Here is a 12,697-nt window from a genome sequence, read left to right as displayed (position 1 = left end):
CGAAAAAGGGGGGTGCAACATGAGGACTTCCCAGGGGGTCACCCATCCTAGCACTACTCTCGCCCGAGCACGCTTAACTGCGGAGTTCTGATGGGATCCGGTGCATTAGTGCTGGTATGATCGCACCCGAAATACTATCCATGCTTATTGCTTCTATGTCTTAAAAGACGCAGAACCTTCTTTGTTTTCGTACGCGAGGCGTGGGACCCACGTGACCGATCGGCTCCGTTCCAAAAATACGAAAACCATCAACCATGAAGCGGTGGCCGCCCGAGCATAGAAATAGCAAGAAAGAAAAAAAAAACAAAAAAAAACCGCACGTAAAATCTAAAAAAACGCAAACGGGTAACGAAAAAGGGGGGTGCAACACGAGGACTTCCCAGGGGGTCACCCATCCTAGTACTACTCTCGCCCAAGCACGCTTAACTGCGGAGTTCTGATGGGATCCGGTGCATTAGTGCTGGTATGATCGCACCAGAAATACTATCCATGCTTATTGCTTTTATGTCTTAAAAGACGCAGAACCTCCTTTGTTTTCGTACGCGAGGCGTGGGACCCACGTGACCGATCGGCTCCGTTCCAAAAATACGAAGACCATGAACCATGAAACGGAGGCCACCCGAGCATAGAAATAGCAAGAAAGAAAAAAAAAACCGCACGTAAAATCTATAAAAACGCAAACGGACAACGAAAAGGGGGGGGGGGTGCAACACGAGGACTTCCCAGGGGGTCACCCATCCTAGTACTACTCTCGCCCAAGCACGCTTCACTGCAGAGTTCTGATGGGATCTGGTGCATTGGTGTTGGTATGATCGCACCCGAAATACTATCCATGCTTATTGCTTCTATGTCTTAAAAGACGCAGAACCTCCTTTGTTTTCGTACGCGAGGCGTGGGACCCACGTGACCGATCGGCTCCGTTCCAAAAATACGAAAACCATCAACCATGAAGCGGAGGCCACCCGAGCATAGAAATAGCAAGAAAGAAAAAAAAACCGCACGTAAAATCTAAAAAAACGCAAACGGACAACGAAAAAGGGGGTGCAACACGAGGACTTCCCAGGGGGTCACCCATGCTAGTACTACTCTCGCCCAAGCGCGCTTAACTGCGGAGTTCTGATGGGATCCGGTGCATTAGTGCTGGTATGATCGCACCCGAAATACTATCCATGCTTATTGCTTGTATGTCTTAAAAGACGCAGAACCTCCTTTGTTTTCGTACGCGAGGCGTGGGACCCACGTGACCGATCGGCTCCGTTCCAAAAATACGAAGACCATGAACCATGAAACGGAGGCCACCCGAGCATAGAAATAGCAAGAAAGAAAAAAAAACAAAAAAAAAAACCGCACGGAAAATTTAAAAAAACGCAAACGGGCAACGAAAAAGGGGGGTGCAACACGAGGACTTCCCAGGGGGTCACCCATCCTAGTACTACTCTCGCCGAAGCACGCTTAACTGCAGAGTTCTGATGGGATCCGGTGCATTAGTGCTGGTATGATCGCACCCGAAATAGTATCCATGCTTATTGCTTTTATGTCTTAAAAGACGCAGAACCTCCTTTGTTTTCGTACGCGAGGCGTGGGACCCACGTGACCGATCGGCTCCGTTCCAAAAATACGAAAACCATCAACCATGAATCGGAGGCTACCCGAGCATAGAAATAGCAAGAAAGAAAAAAAAAACGCACGTAAAATCTATAAAAACGCAAACGGACAACGAAAAAGGGGGGGGGGGTGCAACACGAGGACTTCCCAGGGGGTCACCCATCCTAGTACTACCCTCGCCCAAGCACGCTTCACTGCAGAGTTCTGATGGAATCTGGTGCATTGGTGTTGGTATGATCGCACCCGAAATACTATCCATGCTTATTGCTTCTATGTCTTAAAAGACGCAGAACCTCCTTTGTTTTCGTACGCGAGGCGTGGGACCCACGTGACCGATCGGCTCCGTTCCAAAAATACGAAAACCATCAACCATAAAGCGGTGGCCGCCCGAGCATAGAAATAGCAAGAAAGAAAAAAAAAACAAAAAAAAACCGCACGTAAAATCTAAAAAAACGCAAACGGGTAACGAAAAAGGGGGGTGCAACACGAGGACTTCCCAGGGGGTCACCCATCCTAGTACTACTCTCGCCCAAGCACGCTTAACTGCGGAGTTCTGATGGGATCCGGTGCATTAGTGCTGGTATGATCGCACCAGAAATACTATCCATGCTTATTGCTTTTATGTCTTAAAAGACGCAGAACCTCCTTTGTTTTCGTACGCGAGGCGTGGGACCCACGTGACCGATCGGCTCCGTTCCAAAAATACGAAAACCATCAACCATGAAGCGGAGGCCACCCGAGCATAGAAATAGCAAGAAAGAAAAAAAAACCGCACGTAAAATCTAAAAAAACGCAAACGGACAACGAAAAAGGGGGTGCAACGCGAGGACTTCCCAGGGGGTCACCCATCCTAGTACTACTCTCGCCCAAGCGCGCTTAACTGCGGAGTTCTGATGGGATCCGGTGCATTAGTGCTGGTATGATCGCACCCGAAATACTATCCATGCTTATTGCTTGTATGTCTTAAAAGACGCAGAACCTCCTTTGTTTTTGTACGCGAGGCGTGGGACCCACGTGACCGATCGGCTCCGTTCCAAAAATACGAAGACCATGAACCATGAAACGGAGGCCACCCGAGCATAGAAATAGCAAGAAAGAAAAAAAACAAAAAAAAAACCGCACGGAAAATTTAAAAAAACGCAAACGGGCAACGAAAAAGGGGGGTGCAACACGAGGACTTCCTAGGGGGTCACCGATCCTAGTACTACTCTCGCCCAAGCACGCTTAACTGCGGAGTTCTGATGGGATCCGGTGCATTAGTGCTGGTATTATCGCACCCGAAATACTATCCATGCTTATTGCTTTTATGTCTTAAAAGACGCAGAACCTCCTTTGTTTTCGTACGCGAGGCGTGGGACCCACGTGACCGATCAGCTCCGTTCCAAAAATACGAAAACCATTAACCATGAAGCGGTGGCCACCCGAGCATCGAAATAGCAAGAAAGAAAAAAAAACAAAAAAAAAACCGCACGTAAACACGAGGACTTCCCAGGGGGTCACCCATCCTAGTGCTACTCTCGCCCAAGCACGCTTAACTGCGGAGTTCTGATGGGATCCGGTGCATTAGTGCTGGTATGATCGCACCCGAAATATTATCCATCCTTATTGCTTTTATGTCTTAAAAGACGCAGAACCTCCTTTGTTTTCGTACGCGAGGCGTGGGACCCACGTGACCGATCGGCTCCGTTCCAAAAATACGAAGACCATGAACCATGAAACGGAGGCCACCCGAGCATAGAAATAGCAAGAAAGAAAAAAAAACCGCACGTAAAATCTATAAAAACGCAAACGGACAACGAAAAAGGGGGGGGGGGGTGCAACACGAGGACTTCCCAGGGGGTCACCCATCCTAGTACTACTCTCGCCCAAGCACGCTTCACTGCAGAGTTCTGATGGGATCTGGTGCATTGGTGTTGGTATGATCGCACCCGAAATACTATCCATGCTTATTGCTTCTATGTCTTAAAAGACGCAGAACTTCCTTTGTTTTCGTACGCGAGGCGTGGGACCCACGTGACCGATCGGCTCCGTTCCAAAAATACGAAAACCATCAACCATGAAGCGGTGGCCGCCCGAGCATAGAAATAGCAAGAAAGAAAAAAAAACAAAAAAAAACCGCACGTAAAATCTAAAAAAACGCAAACGGGTAACGAAAAAGGGGGGTGCAACGCGAGGACTTCCCAGGGGGTCACCCATCCTAGTACTACTCTCGCCCAAGCACGCTTAACTGCGGAGTTCTGATGGGATCCGGTGCATTAGTGCTGGTATGATCGCACCAGAAATACTATCCATGCTTATTGCTTTTATGTCTTAAAAGACGCAGAACCTCCTTTGTTTTCGTACGCGAGGCGTGGGACCCACGTGACCGATCGGCTCCGTTCCAAAAATACGAAAACCATCAACCATGAAGCGGAGGCCACCCGAGCATAGAAATAGCAAGAAAGAAAAAAAAACCGCACGTAAAATCTAAAAAAACGCAAACGGACAACGAAAAAGGGGGGTGCAACACGAGGACTTCCCAGGGGGTCACCCATCCTACTACTACTCTCGCCCAAGCACGCTTAACTGTGGAGTTCTGATGAGATCCGGTGCATTAGTGCTGGTATGATCGCACCAGAAATACTATCCATGCTTATTGCTTGTATGTCTTAAAAGACGCAGAACCTCCTTTGTTTTCGTACGCGAGGCGTGGGACCCACGTGACCGATCGGCTCCGTTCCAAAAATACGAAAACCATCAACCATGAAGCGGAGGCCACCCGAGCATAGAAATAGCAAGAAAGAAAAAAAAACAAAAAAAAAACCGCACGGAAAATTTAAAAAAACGCAAACGGGCAACGAAAAAGGGGGGTGCAACACGAGGACTTCCCAGGGGGTCACCCATCCTAGTACTACTCTCGCCCAAGCGCGCTTAACTGCGGAGTTCTGATGGGATCCGGTGCATTAGTGCTGGTATGATCGCACCCGAAATACTATCCATGCTTATTGCTTGTATGTCTTAAAAGACGCAGAACCTCCTTTGTTTTCGTACGCGAGGCGTGGGACCCACGTGACCGATCGGCTCCGTTCCAAAAATACGAAGACAATGAACCATGAAACGGAGGCCACCCGAGCATAGAAATAGCAAGAAAGAAAAAAAAACAAAAAAAACCGCACGGAAAATTTAAAAAAACGCAAACGGGCAACGAAAAAGGGGGGTGCAACACGAGGACTTCCTATGGGGTCACCCATCCTAGTACTACTCTCGCCCAAGCACGCTTAACTGCGGAGTTCTGATGGGATCCGGTGCATTAGTGCTGGTATGATCGCACCAGAAATACTATCCATGCTTATTGCTTTTATGTCTTAAAAGACGCAGAACCTCCTTTGTTTTCGTACGCGAGGCGTGGGACCCACGTGACCGATCGGCTCCGTTCCAAAAATACGAAAACCATCAACCATGAAGCGGAGGCCACCCGAGCATAGAAATAGCAAGAAAGAAAAAAAACCGCACGTAAAATCTAAAAAAACGCAAACGGACAACGAAAAAGGGGGTGCAACACGAGGACTTCCCAGGGGGTCACCCATCCTAGTACTACTCTCGCCCAAGCGCGCTTAACTGCGGAGTTCTGATGGGATCCGGTGCATTAGTGCTGGTATGATCGCACCCGAAATACTATCCATGCTTATTGCTTGTATGTCTTAAAAGACGCAGAACCTCCTTTGTTTTCGTACGCGAGGCGTGGGACCCACGTGACCGATCGGCTCCGTTCCAAAAATACGAAGACAATGAACCATGAAACGGAGGCCACCCGAGCATAGAAATAGCAAGAAAGAAAAAAAAACAAAAAAAACCGCACGGAAAATTTAAAAAAACGCAAACGGGCAACGAAAAAGGGGGGTGCAACACGAGGACTTCCTATGGGGTCACCGATCCTAGTACTACTCTCGCCCAAGCACGCTTAACTGCGGAGTTCTGATGGGATCCGGTGCATTAGTGCTGGTATTATCGCACCCGAAATACTATCCATGCTTATTGCTTTTATGTCTTAAAAGACGCAGAACCTCCTTTGTTTTCGTACGCGAGGCGTGGGACCCACGTGACCGATCAGCTCCGTTCCAAAAATACGAAAACCATTAACCATGAAGCGGTGGCCACCCGAGCATCGAAATAGCAAGAAAGAAAAAAAAACAAAAAAAAAACCGCACGTAAACACGAGGACTTCCCAGGGGGTCACCCATCCTAGTGATACTCTCGCCCAAACACGCTTAACTGCGGAGTTCTGATGGGATCCGGTGCATTAGTGCTGGTATGATCGCACCCGAAATACTATCCATGCTTATTGCTTTTATGTCTTAAAAGACGCAGAACCTCCTTTGTTTTCGTACGCGAGGCGTGGGACCCACGTGACCGATCGGCTCCGTTCCAAAAATACGAAGACCATGAACCATGAAACGGAGGCCACCCGAGCATAGAAATAGCAAGAAAGAAAAAAAACAAAAAAAAACCGCACGTAAAATCCAAAAAAACGCAAACGGGCAACGAAAAAGGGGGGTGCAACACGAGGACTTCCCAGGGGGTCACCGATCCTAGTACTACTCTCGGCCAAGCACGCTTAACTGCGGAGTTCTGATGGGATCCGGTGCATTAGTGCTGGTATGATCGCACCCGAAATACTATCCATGCTTATTGCTTTTATGTCTTAAAAGACACAGAACCTCCTTTGTTTTGGTACGCGAGGCGTCGGACTCACGTGACCGATCGGCTCCGTTCCAAAAATACGAAAACCATCAACCATGAAGCGGTGGCCACCCGAGCATAGAAATAGCAAGAAAGAAAAAAAAACAAAAAAAAAACCGCACGTAAACACGAGGACTTCCCAGGGGGTCACCCATCCTAGTACTACTCTCGCCCAAGTACGCTTAACTGCGGAGTTCTGATGGGATCCGGTGCATTAGTGCTGGTATGATCGCACGCGAAATACTATCCATGCTTATTGCTTTTATGTCTTAAAAGACGCAGAACCTCCTTTGTTTTCGTACGCGAGGCGTGGGACCCACGTGAACGATCGGCTCCGTTCCAAAAATACGAAAACCATCAACCATGAAGCGGAGGCCACCCGAGCATAGAAATAGCAAGAAAGAAAAAAAAACCGCACGTAAAATCTAAAAAAACGCAAACGGACAACGAAAAAGGGGGGTGCAACACGAGGACTTCCCAAGGGGTCACCCATCCTACTACTACTCTCGCCCAAGCACGCTTAACTGCGGAGTTCTGATGGGATCCGGTGCATTAGTGCTGGTATGATCGCACCAGAAATACTATCCATGCTTATTGCTTGTATGTCTTAAAAGACGCAGAACCTCCTTTGTTTTTGTACGCGAGGCGTGGGACCCACGTGACCGATCGGCTCCGTTCCAAAAATACGAAGACCATGAACCATGAAACGGAGGCCACCCGAGCATAGAAATAGCAAGAAAGAAAAAAAAACAAAAAAAAAACCGCACGGAAAATTTAAAAAAACGCAAACGGGCAACTAAAAAGGGGGGTGCAACACGAGGACTTCCCAGGGGGTCACCCATCCTAGTACTACTCTCGCCGAAGCACGCTTAACTGCAGAGTTCTGATGGGATCCGGTGCATTAGTGCTGGTATGATCGCACCCGAAATACTATCCATGCTTATTGCTTGTATGTCTTAAAAGACGCAGAACCTCCTTTGTTTTCGTACGCGAGGCGTGGGACCCACGTGAACGATCGGCTCCGTTCCAAAAATACGAAAACCATCAACCAAGAAGCGGAGGCCACCCGAGCATAGAAATAGCAAGAAAGAAAAAAAAACCGCACGTAAAATCTAAAAAAACGCAAACGGACAACGAAAAAGGGAGGTGCAACACGAGGACTTCCCAGGGGGTCACCCATCCTAGTACTACTCTCGCCCAAGCATGCTTAACTGCGGAGTTCTGATGGGATCCGGTGCATTAGTGCTGGTATGATCGCACCCGAAATACTATCCATGCTTATTGCTTTTATGTCTTAAAAGACGCAGAACCTCCTTTGTTTTCGTACGCGAGGCGTGGGACGCACGTGACCGATCGGCTCCGTTCCAAAAATACGAAAACCATCAACCATGAAGCGGAGGCCACCCGAGCATAGAAATAGCAAGAAAGAAAAAAAAACCGCACGTAAAATCTAAAAAAACGCAAACGGACAACGAAAAAGGGGGGTGCAACACGAGGACTTCCCAGGGGGTCACCCATCCTACTACTACTCTCGCCCAAGCACGCTTAACTGCGGAGTTCTGATGGGATCCGGTGCATTAGTGCTGGTATGATCGCACCAGAAATACTATCCATGCTTATTGCTTGTATGTCTTAAAAGACGCAGAACCTCCTTTGTTTTTGTACGCGAGGCGTGGGACCCACGTGACCGATCGGCTCCGTTCCAAAAATACGAAGACCATGAACCATGAAACGGAGGCCACCCGAGCATAGAAATAGCAAGAAAGAAAAAAAAACAAAAAAAAAACCGCACGGAAAATTTAAAAAAACGCAAACGGGCAACTAAAAAGGGGGGTGCAACACGAGGACTTCCCAGGGGGTCACCCATCCTAGTACTACTCTCGCCGAAGCACGCTTAACTGCAGAGTTCTGATGGGATCCGGTGCATTAGTGCTGGTATGATCGCACCCGAAATACTATCCATGCTTATTGCTTTTATGTCTTAAAAGACGCAGAACCTCCTTTGTTTTCGTACGCGAGGCGTGGGACCCACGTGAACGATCGGCTCCGTTCCAAAAATACGAAAACCATCAACCAAGAAGCGGAGGCCACCCGAGCATAGAAATAGCAAGAAAGAAAAAAAAACCGCACGTAAAATCTAAAAAAACGCAAACGGACAACGAAAAAGGGAGGTGCAACACGAGGACTTCCCAGGGGGTCACCCATCCTAGTACTACTCTCGCCCAAGCATGCTTAACTGCGGAGTTCTGATGGGATCCGGTGCATTAGTGCTGGTATGATCGCACCCGAAATACTATCCATGCTTATTGCTTTTATGTCTTAAAAGACGCAGAACCTCCTTTGTTTTCGTACGCGAGGCGTGGGACGCACGTGACCGATCGGCTCCGTTCCAAAAATACGAAAACCATCAACCATGAAGCGGTGGCCACCCGAGCATAGAAATAGAAAGAAAGAAAACAAAAAAAAAACCGCACGTAAAATCTAAAAAAACGCAAACGGGCAACGAAAAAGGGAGGGTGCAAGACGAGGACTTCCCACGGGGTCACCCATCCTAGTACTACTCTCGCCCAAGCACGCTTAACTGCGGAGTTCTGATGGGATCCGGTGCATTAGTGCTGGTATGATCGCACCAGAAATACTATCCATGCTTATTGCTTGTATGTCTTAAAAGACGCAGAACCTCCTTTGTTTTTGTACGCGAGGCGTGGGACCCACGTGACCGATCGGCTCCGTTCCAAAAATACGAAGACCATGAACCATGAAACGGAGGCCACCCGAGCATAGAAATAGCAAGAAAGAAAAAAAAACAAAAAAAAACCGCACGTAAAATCTAAAAAAACGCAAACGGGCAATGAAAAAGGGGGGTGCAACACGAGGACTTCCCAGGGGGTCACCAATCCTAGTACTACTCTCGGCCAAGCACGCTTAACTGCGGAGTTCTGATGGGATCCGGTGCATTAGTGCTGGTATGATCGCACCCGAAATACTATCCATGCTTATTGCTTTTATGTCTTAAAAGACACAGAACCTCCTTTGTTTTCGTACGCGAGGCGTGGGACCCACGTGACCGATCAGCTCCGTTCCAAAAATACGAAAACCATTAACCATGAAGCGGTGGCCACCCGAGCATCGAAATAGCAAGAAAGAAAAAAAACAAAAAAAAAACCGCACGTAAACACGAGGACTTCCCAGGGGGTCACCCATCCTAGTGCTACTCTCGCCGAAGCACGCTTAACTGCGGAGTTCTGATGGGATCCGGTGCATTAATGCTGGTATGATCGCACCCGAAATACTATCCATGCTTATTGCTTTTATGTCTTAAAAGACGCAGAACCTCCTTTGTTTTCGTACGCGAGGCGTGGGACCCACGTGACCGATCGGCTCCGTTCCAAAAATACGAAAACCATCAACCATGAAGCGGAGGCCACCCGAGCATAGAAATAGCAAGAAAGAAAAAAAACCGCACGTAAAATCTAAAAAAAACGCAAACGGACAACGAAAAAGGGGGGTGCAACACGAGGACTTCCCAGGGGGTCACCCATCCTAGTACTACTCTCGCCCAAGCACGCTTAACTGCGGAGTTCTGATGAGATCCTGTGCATTAGTGCTGGTATGATCGCACCCAAAATACTATCCATGCTTATTGCTTGTATGTCTTAAAAGACGCAGAACCTCCTTTGTTTTCGTACGCGAGGCGTGGGACCCACGTGACCGATCGGCTCCGTTCCAAAAATACGAAGACCATGAACCATGAAACGGAGGCCACCCGAGCATAGAAATAGCAAGAAAGAAAAAAAACAAAAAAAAACCGCACGTAAAATCTAAAAAAACGCAAACGGGCAACGAAAAAAGGGGGTGCAACACGAGGACTTCCCAGGGGGTCACCGATCCTAGTACTACTCTCGCCCAAGCACGCTTAACTGCGGAGTTCTGATGGGATCCGGTGCATTAGTGCTGGTATGATCGCACCCGAAATACTATCCATGCTTATTGCTTTTATGTCTTAAAAGACACAGAACCTCCTTTGTTTTGGTACGCGAGGCGTCGGACTCACGTGACCGATCGGCTCCGTTCCAAAAATACGAAAACCATCAACCATGAAGCGGTGGCCACCCGAGCATAGAAATAGCAAGAAAGAAAAAAAAACAAAAAAAAAACCGCACGTAAACACGAGGACTTCCCAGGGGGTCACCCATCCTAGTACTACTCTCGCCCAAGTACGCTTAACTGCGGAGTTCTGATGGGATCCGGTGCATTAGTGCTGGTATGATCGCACGCGAAATACTATCCATGCTTATTGCTTTTATGTCTTAAAAGACGCAGAACCTCCTTTGTTTTCGTACGCGAGGCGTGGGACCCACGTGAACGATCGGCTCCGTTCCAAAAATACGAAAACCATCAACCATGAAGCGGAGGCCACCCGAGCATAGAAATAGCAAGAAAGAAAAAAAAACCGCACGTAAAATCTAAAAAAACGCAAACGGACAACGAAAAAGGGGGGTGCAACACGAGGACTTCCCAGGGGGTCACCCATCCTACTACTACTCTCGCCCAAGCACGCTTAACTGCGGAGTTCTGATGGGATCCGGTGCATTAGTGCTGGTATGATCGCACCAGAAATACTATCCATGCTTATTGCTTGTATGTCTTAAAAGACGCAGAACCTCCTTTGTTTTTGTACGCGAGGCGTGGGACCCACGTGACCGATCGGCTCCGTTCCAAAAATACGAAGACCATGAACCATGAAACGGAGGCCACCCGAGCATAGAAATAGCAAGAAAGAAAAAAAAACAAAAAAAAAACCGCACGGAAAATTTAAAAAAACGCAAACGGGCAACTAAAAAGGGGGGTGCAACACGAGGACTTCCCAGGGGGTCACCCATCCTAGTACTACTCTCGCCGAAGCACGCTTAACTGCAGAGTTCTGATGGGATCCGGTGCATTAGTGCTGGTATGATCGCACCCGAAATACTATCCATGCTTATTGCTTTTATGTCTTAAAAGACGCAGAACCTCCTTTGTTTTCGTACGCGAGGCGTGGGACCCACGTGAACGATCGGCTCCGTTCCAAAAATACGAAAACCATCAACCAAGAAGCGGAGGCCACCCGAGCATAGAAATAGCAAGAAAGAAAAAAAAACCGCACGTAAAATCTAAAAAAACGCAAACGGACAACGAAAAAGGGAGGTGCAACACGAGGACTTCCCAGGGGGTCACCCATCCTAGTACTACTCTCGCCCAAGCATGCTTAACTGCGGAGTTCTGATGGGATCCGGTGCATTAGTGCTGGTATGATCGCACCCGAAATACTATCCATGCTTATTGCTTTTATGTCTTAAAAGACGCAGAACCTCCTTTGTTTTCGTACGCGAGGCGTGGGACGCACGTGACCGATCGGCTCCGTTCCAAAAATACGAAAACCATCAACCATGAAGCGGTGGCCACCCGAGCATAGAAATAGAAAGAAAGAAAACAAAAAAAAAACCGCACGTAAAATCTAAAAAAACGCAAACGGGCAACGAAAAAGGGAGGGTGCAAGACGAGGACTTCCCACGGGGTCACCCATCCTAGTACTACTCTCGCCCAAGCACGCTTAACTGCGGAGTTCTGATGGGATCCGGTGCATTAGTGCTGGTATGATCGCACCAGAAATACTATCCATGCTTATTGCTTGTATGTCTTAAAAGACGCAGAACCTCCTTTGTTTTTGTACGCGAGGCGTGGGACCCACGTGACCGATCGGCTCCGTTCCAAAAATACGAAGACCATGAACCATGAAACGGAGGCCACCCGAGCATAGAAATAGCAAGAAAGAAAAAACAACAAAAAAAAACCGCACGTAAAATCTAAAAAAACGCAAACGGGCAACGAAAAAGGGGGGTGCAACACGAGGACTTCCCAGGGGGTCACCGATCCTAGTACTACTCTCGCCCAAGCACGCTTAACTGCGGAGTTCTGCTGGGATCCGGTGCATTAGTGCTGGTATGATCGCACCCGAAATACTATCCATGCTTATTGCTTTTATGTCTTAAAAGACACAGAACCTCCTTTGTTTTTGTACGCGAGGCGTGGGACACACGTGACCGATCAGCTCCGTTCCAAAAATACGAAAACCATTAACCATGAAGCGGTGGCCACCCGAGCATCGAAATAGCAAGAAAGAAAAAAAACAAAAAAAAAACCACACGTAAACACGAGGACTTCCCAGGGGGTCACCCATCCTAGTGCTACTCTCGCCGAAGCACGCTTAACTGCAGAGTTCTGATGGGATCCGGTGCATTAATGCTGGTATGATCACACCCGAAATACTATCCATGCTTATTGCTTTTATGTCTTAAAAGACGCAGAACCTCCTTTGTTTTCGTACGCGAGG

General features: G+C 48.0%; 35 non-coding genes and 3 pseudogenes across 35 annotated transcripts; all 38 read right to left on the bottom strand.

Annotated features, from left to right (window-relative positions):
• Positions 1-9: 9 nt before the first annotated feature.
• Positions 10-128, bottom strand: LOC145148362 (5S ribosomal RNA). Its single transcript, XR_013729249.1, has one exon. It is a non-coding gene; the product is annotated as a 5S ribosomal RNA (ribosomal RNA).
• Positions 129-358: 230 nt separating this feature from the next.
• LOC145154892 (5S ribosomal RNA) lies at positions 359-477 on the bottom strand. Its single transcript, XR_013735361.1, has one exon. It is a non-coding gene; the product is annotated as a 5S ribosomal RNA (ribosomal RNA).
• A 224-nt stretch (positions 478-701) lies between these two features.
• On the bottom strand, positions 702-820 carry LOC145148057 (5S ribosomal RNA). Its single transcript, XR_013728959.1, has one exon. It is a non-coding gene; the product is annotated as a 5S ribosomal RNA (ribosomal RNA).
• Positions 821-1,038: 218 nt separating this feature from the next.
• On the bottom strand, positions 1,039-1,157 carry LOC145145398 (5S ribosomal RNA). The gene has a single exon (XR_013726373.1). It is a non-coding gene; the product is annotated as a 5S ribosomal RNA (ribosomal RNA).
• A 231-nt stretch (positions 1,158-1,388) lies between these two features.
• On the bottom strand, positions 1,389-1,507 carry LOC145147446 (5S ribosomal RNA). Its single transcript, XR_013728350.1, has one exon. It is a non-coding gene; the product is annotated as a 5S ribosomal RNA (ribosomal RNA).
• A 224-nt stretch (positions 1,508-1,731) lies between these two features.
• On the bottom strand, positions 1,732-1,850 carry LOC145148988 (5S ribosomal RNA). Its single transcript, XR_013729848.1, has one exon. It is a non-coding gene; the product is annotated as a 5S ribosomal RNA (ribosomal RNA).
• A 230-nt stretch (positions 1,851-2,080) lies between these two features.
• On the bottom strand, positions 2,081-2,199 carry LOC145154891 (5S ribosomal RNA). The gene has a single exon (XR_013735360.1). It is a non-coding gene; the product is annotated as a 5S ribosomal RNA (ribosomal RNA).
• A 218-nt stretch (positions 2,200-2,417) lies between these two features.
• LOC145144787 (5S ribosomal RNA) lies at positions 2,418-2,536 on the bottom strand. Its single transcript, XR_013725789.1, has one exon. It is a non-coding gene; the product is annotated as a 5S ribosomal RNA (ribosomal RNA).
• A 229-nt stretch (positions 2,537-2,765) lies between these two features.
• On the bottom strand, positions 2,766-2,884 carry LOC145148774 (5S ribosomal RNA). The gene has a single exon (XR_013729643.1). It is a non-coding gene; the product is annotated as a 5S ribosomal RNA (ribosomal RNA).
• Positions 2,885-3,071: 187 nt separating this feature from the next.
• LOC145150977 (5S ribosomal RNA) lies at positions 3,072-3,191 on the bottom strand. The gene has a single exon (XR_013731778.1). It is a non-coding gene; the product is annotated as a 5S ribosomal RNA (ribosomal RNA).
• A 225-nt stretch (positions 3,192-3,416) lies between these two features.
• Positions 3,417-3,535, bottom strand: LOC145148056 (5S ribosomal RNA). Its single transcript, XR_013728958.1, has one exon. It is a non-coding gene; the product is annotated as a 5S ribosomal RNA (ribosomal RNA).
• A 229-nt stretch (positions 3,536-3,764) lies between these two features.
• Positions 3,765-3,883, bottom strand: LOC145141340 (5S ribosomal RNA). The gene has a single exon (XR_013722609.1). It is a non-coding gene; the product is annotated as a 5S ribosomal RNA (ribosomal RNA).
• Positions 3,884-4,102: 219 nt separating this feature from the next.
• Positions 4,103-4,221, bottom strand: LOC145148391 (5S ribosomal RNA). Its single transcript, XR_013729278.1, has one exon. It is a non-coding gene; the product is annotated as a 5S ribosomal RNA (ribosomal RNA).
• Positions 4,222-4,451: 230 nt separating this feature from the next.
• On the bottom strand, positions 4,452-4,570 carry LOC145135622 (5S ribosomal RNA). The gene has a single exon (XR_013719935.1). It is a non-coding gene; the product is annotated as a 5S ribosomal RNA (ribosomal RNA).
• A 228-nt stretch (positions 4,571-4,798) lies between these two features.
• LOC145144558 (5S ribosomal RNA) lies at positions 4,799-4,917 on the bottom strand. Its single transcript, XR_013725570.1, has one exon. It is a non-coding gene; the product is annotated as a 5S ribosomal RNA (ribosomal RNA).
• A 217-nt stretch (positions 4,918-5,134) lies between these two features.
• Positions 5,135-5,253, bottom strand: LOC145135616 (5S ribosomal RNA). The gene has a single exon (XR_013719933.1). It is a non-coding gene; the product is annotated as a 5S ribosomal RNA (ribosomal RNA).
• Positions 5,254-5,481: 228 nt separating this feature from the next.
• LOC145149037 (5S ribosomal RNA) lies at positions 5,482-5,600 on the bottom strand. Its single transcript, XR_013729900.1, has one exon. It is a non-coding gene; the product is annotated as a 5S ribosomal RNA (ribosomal RNA).
• Positions 5,601-5,787: 187 nt separating this feature from the next.
• LOC145151315 (5S ribosomal RNA) lies at positions 5,788-5,907 on the bottom strand (annotated as a pseudogene).
• A 228-nt stretch (positions 5,908-6,135) lies between these two features.
• On the bottom strand, positions 6,136-6,254 carry LOC145148764 (5S ribosomal RNA). The gene has a single exon (XR_013729634.1). It is a non-coding gene; the product is annotated as a 5S ribosomal RNA (ribosomal RNA).
• A 187-nt stretch (positions 6,255-6,441) lies between these two features.
• On the bottom strand, positions 6,442-6,561 carry LOC145150177 (5S ribosomal RNA). The gene has a single exon (XR_013731002.1). It is a non-coding gene; the product is annotated as a 5S ribosomal RNA (ribosomal RNA).
• A 219-nt stretch (positions 6,562-6,780) lies between these two features.
• Positions 6,781-6,899, bottom strand: LOC145145470 (5S ribosomal RNA). The gene has a single exon (XR_013726442.1). It is a non-coding gene; the product is annotated as a 5S ribosomal RNA (ribosomal RNA).
• A 230-nt stretch (positions 6,900-7,129) lies between these two features.
• LOC145147445 (5S ribosomal RNA) lies at positions 7,130-7,248 on the bottom strand. The gene has a single exon (XR_013728349.1). It is a non-coding gene; the product is annotated as a 5S ribosomal RNA (ribosomal RNA).
• Positions 7,249-7,467: 219 nt separating this feature from the next.
• On the bottom strand, positions 7,468-7,586 carry LOC145144654 (5S ribosomal RNA). Its single transcript, XR_013725662.1, has one exon. It is a non-coding gene; the product is annotated as a 5S ribosomal RNA (ribosomal RNA).
• A 219-nt stretch (positions 7,587-7,805) lies between these two features.
• LOC145144680 (5S ribosomal RNA) lies at positions 7,806-7,924 on the bottom strand. The gene has a single exon (XR_013725686.1). It is a non-coding gene; the product is annotated as a 5S ribosomal RNA (ribosomal RNA).
• Positions 7,925-8,154: 230 nt separating this feature from the next.
• LOC145147444 (5S ribosomal RNA) lies at positions 8,155-8,273 on the bottom strand. Its single transcript, XR_013728348.1, has one exon. It is a non-coding gene; the product is annotated as a 5S ribosomal RNA (ribosomal RNA).
• Positions 8,274-8,492: 219 nt separating this feature from the next.
• Positions 8,493-8,611, bottom strand: LOC145144653 (5S ribosomal RNA). Its single transcript, XR_013725661.1, has one exon. It is a non-coding gene; the product is annotated as a 5S ribosomal RNA (ribosomal RNA).
• Positions 8,612-8,837: 226 nt separating this feature from the next.
• LOC145146212 (5S ribosomal RNA) lies at positions 8,838-8,956 on the bottom strand. The gene has a single exon (XR_013727156.1). It is a non-coding gene; the product is annotated as a 5S ribosomal RNA (ribosomal RNA).
• A 229-nt stretch (positions 8,957-9,185) lies between these two features.
• On the bottom strand, positions 9,186-9,304 carry LOC145148424 (5S ribosomal RNA). The gene has a single exon (XR_013729309.1). It is a non-coding gene; the product is annotated as a 5S ribosomal RNA (ribosomal RNA).
• A 186-nt stretch (positions 9,305-9,490) lies between these two features.
• LOC145151327 (5S ribosomal RNA) lies at positions 9,491-9,610 on the bottom strand (annotated as a pseudogene).
• A 219-nt stretch (positions 9,611-9,829) lies between these two features.
• Positions 9,830-9,948, bottom strand: LOC145145071 (5S ribosomal RNA). Its single transcript, XR_013726062.1, has one exon. It is a non-coding gene; the product is annotated as a 5S ribosomal RNA (ribosomal RNA).
• Positions 9,949-10,176: 228 nt separating this feature from the next.
• On the bottom strand, positions 10,177-10,295 carry LOC145145710 (5S ribosomal RNA). Its single transcript, XR_013726669.1, has one exon. It is a non-coding gene; the product is annotated as a 5S ribosomal RNA (ribosomal RNA).
• Positions 10,296-10,482: 187 nt separating this feature from the next.
• Positions 10,483-10,602, bottom strand: LOC145150176 (5S ribosomal RNA). Its single transcript, XR_013731001.1, has one exon. It is a non-coding gene; the product is annotated as a 5S ribosomal RNA (ribosomal RNA).
• A 219-nt stretch (positions 10,603-10,821) lies between these two features.
• LOC145144679 (5S ribosomal RNA) lies at positions 10,822-10,940 on the bottom strand. The gene has a single exon (XR_013725685.1). It is a non-coding gene; the product is annotated as a 5S ribosomal RNA (ribosomal RNA).
• A 230-nt stretch (positions 10,941-11,170) lies between these two features.
• Positions 11,171-11,289, bottom strand: LOC145147443 (5S ribosomal RNA). Its single transcript, XR_013728346.1, has one exon. It is a non-coding gene; the product is annotated as a 5S ribosomal RNA (ribosomal RNA).
• A 219-nt stretch (positions 11,290-11,508) lies between these two features.
• Positions 11,509-11,627, bottom strand: LOC145144652 (5S ribosomal RNA). The gene has a single exon (XR_013725660.1). It is a non-coding gene; the product is annotated as a 5S ribosomal RNA (ribosomal RNA).
• Positions 11,628-11,853: 226 nt separating this feature from the next.
• Positions 11,854-11,972, bottom strand: LOC145146211 (5S ribosomal RNA). The gene has a single exon (XR_013727155.1). It is a non-coding gene; the product is annotated as a 5S ribosomal RNA (ribosomal RNA).
• A 229-nt stretch (positions 11,973-12,201) lies between these two features.
• LOC145148743 (5S ribosomal RNA) lies at positions 12,202-12,320 on the bottom strand. The gene has a single exon (XR_013729613.1). It is a non-coding gene; the product is annotated as a 5S ribosomal RNA (ribosomal RNA).
• Positions 12,321-12,506: 186 nt separating this feature from the next.
• Positions 12,507-12,626, bottom strand: LOC145151393 (5S ribosomal RNA; annotated as a pseudogene).
• Between the last annotated feature and the right edge of the window lie 71 nt (positions 12,627-12,697).

Source organism: Lactuca virosa, chromosome 1 (genome assembly GCF_052849685.1).
Source record: "Lactuca virosa cultivar CGN04683 chromosome 1, Lactuca_virosa_CGN04683_v6, whole genome shotgun sequence".
Taxonomy (NCBI): Eukaryota; Viridiplantae; Streptophyta; class Magnoliopsida; order Asterales; family Asteraceae; genus Lactuca; species Lactuca virosa.
This window is presented reverse-complemented; position numbering and strand designations above follow the sequence as displayed.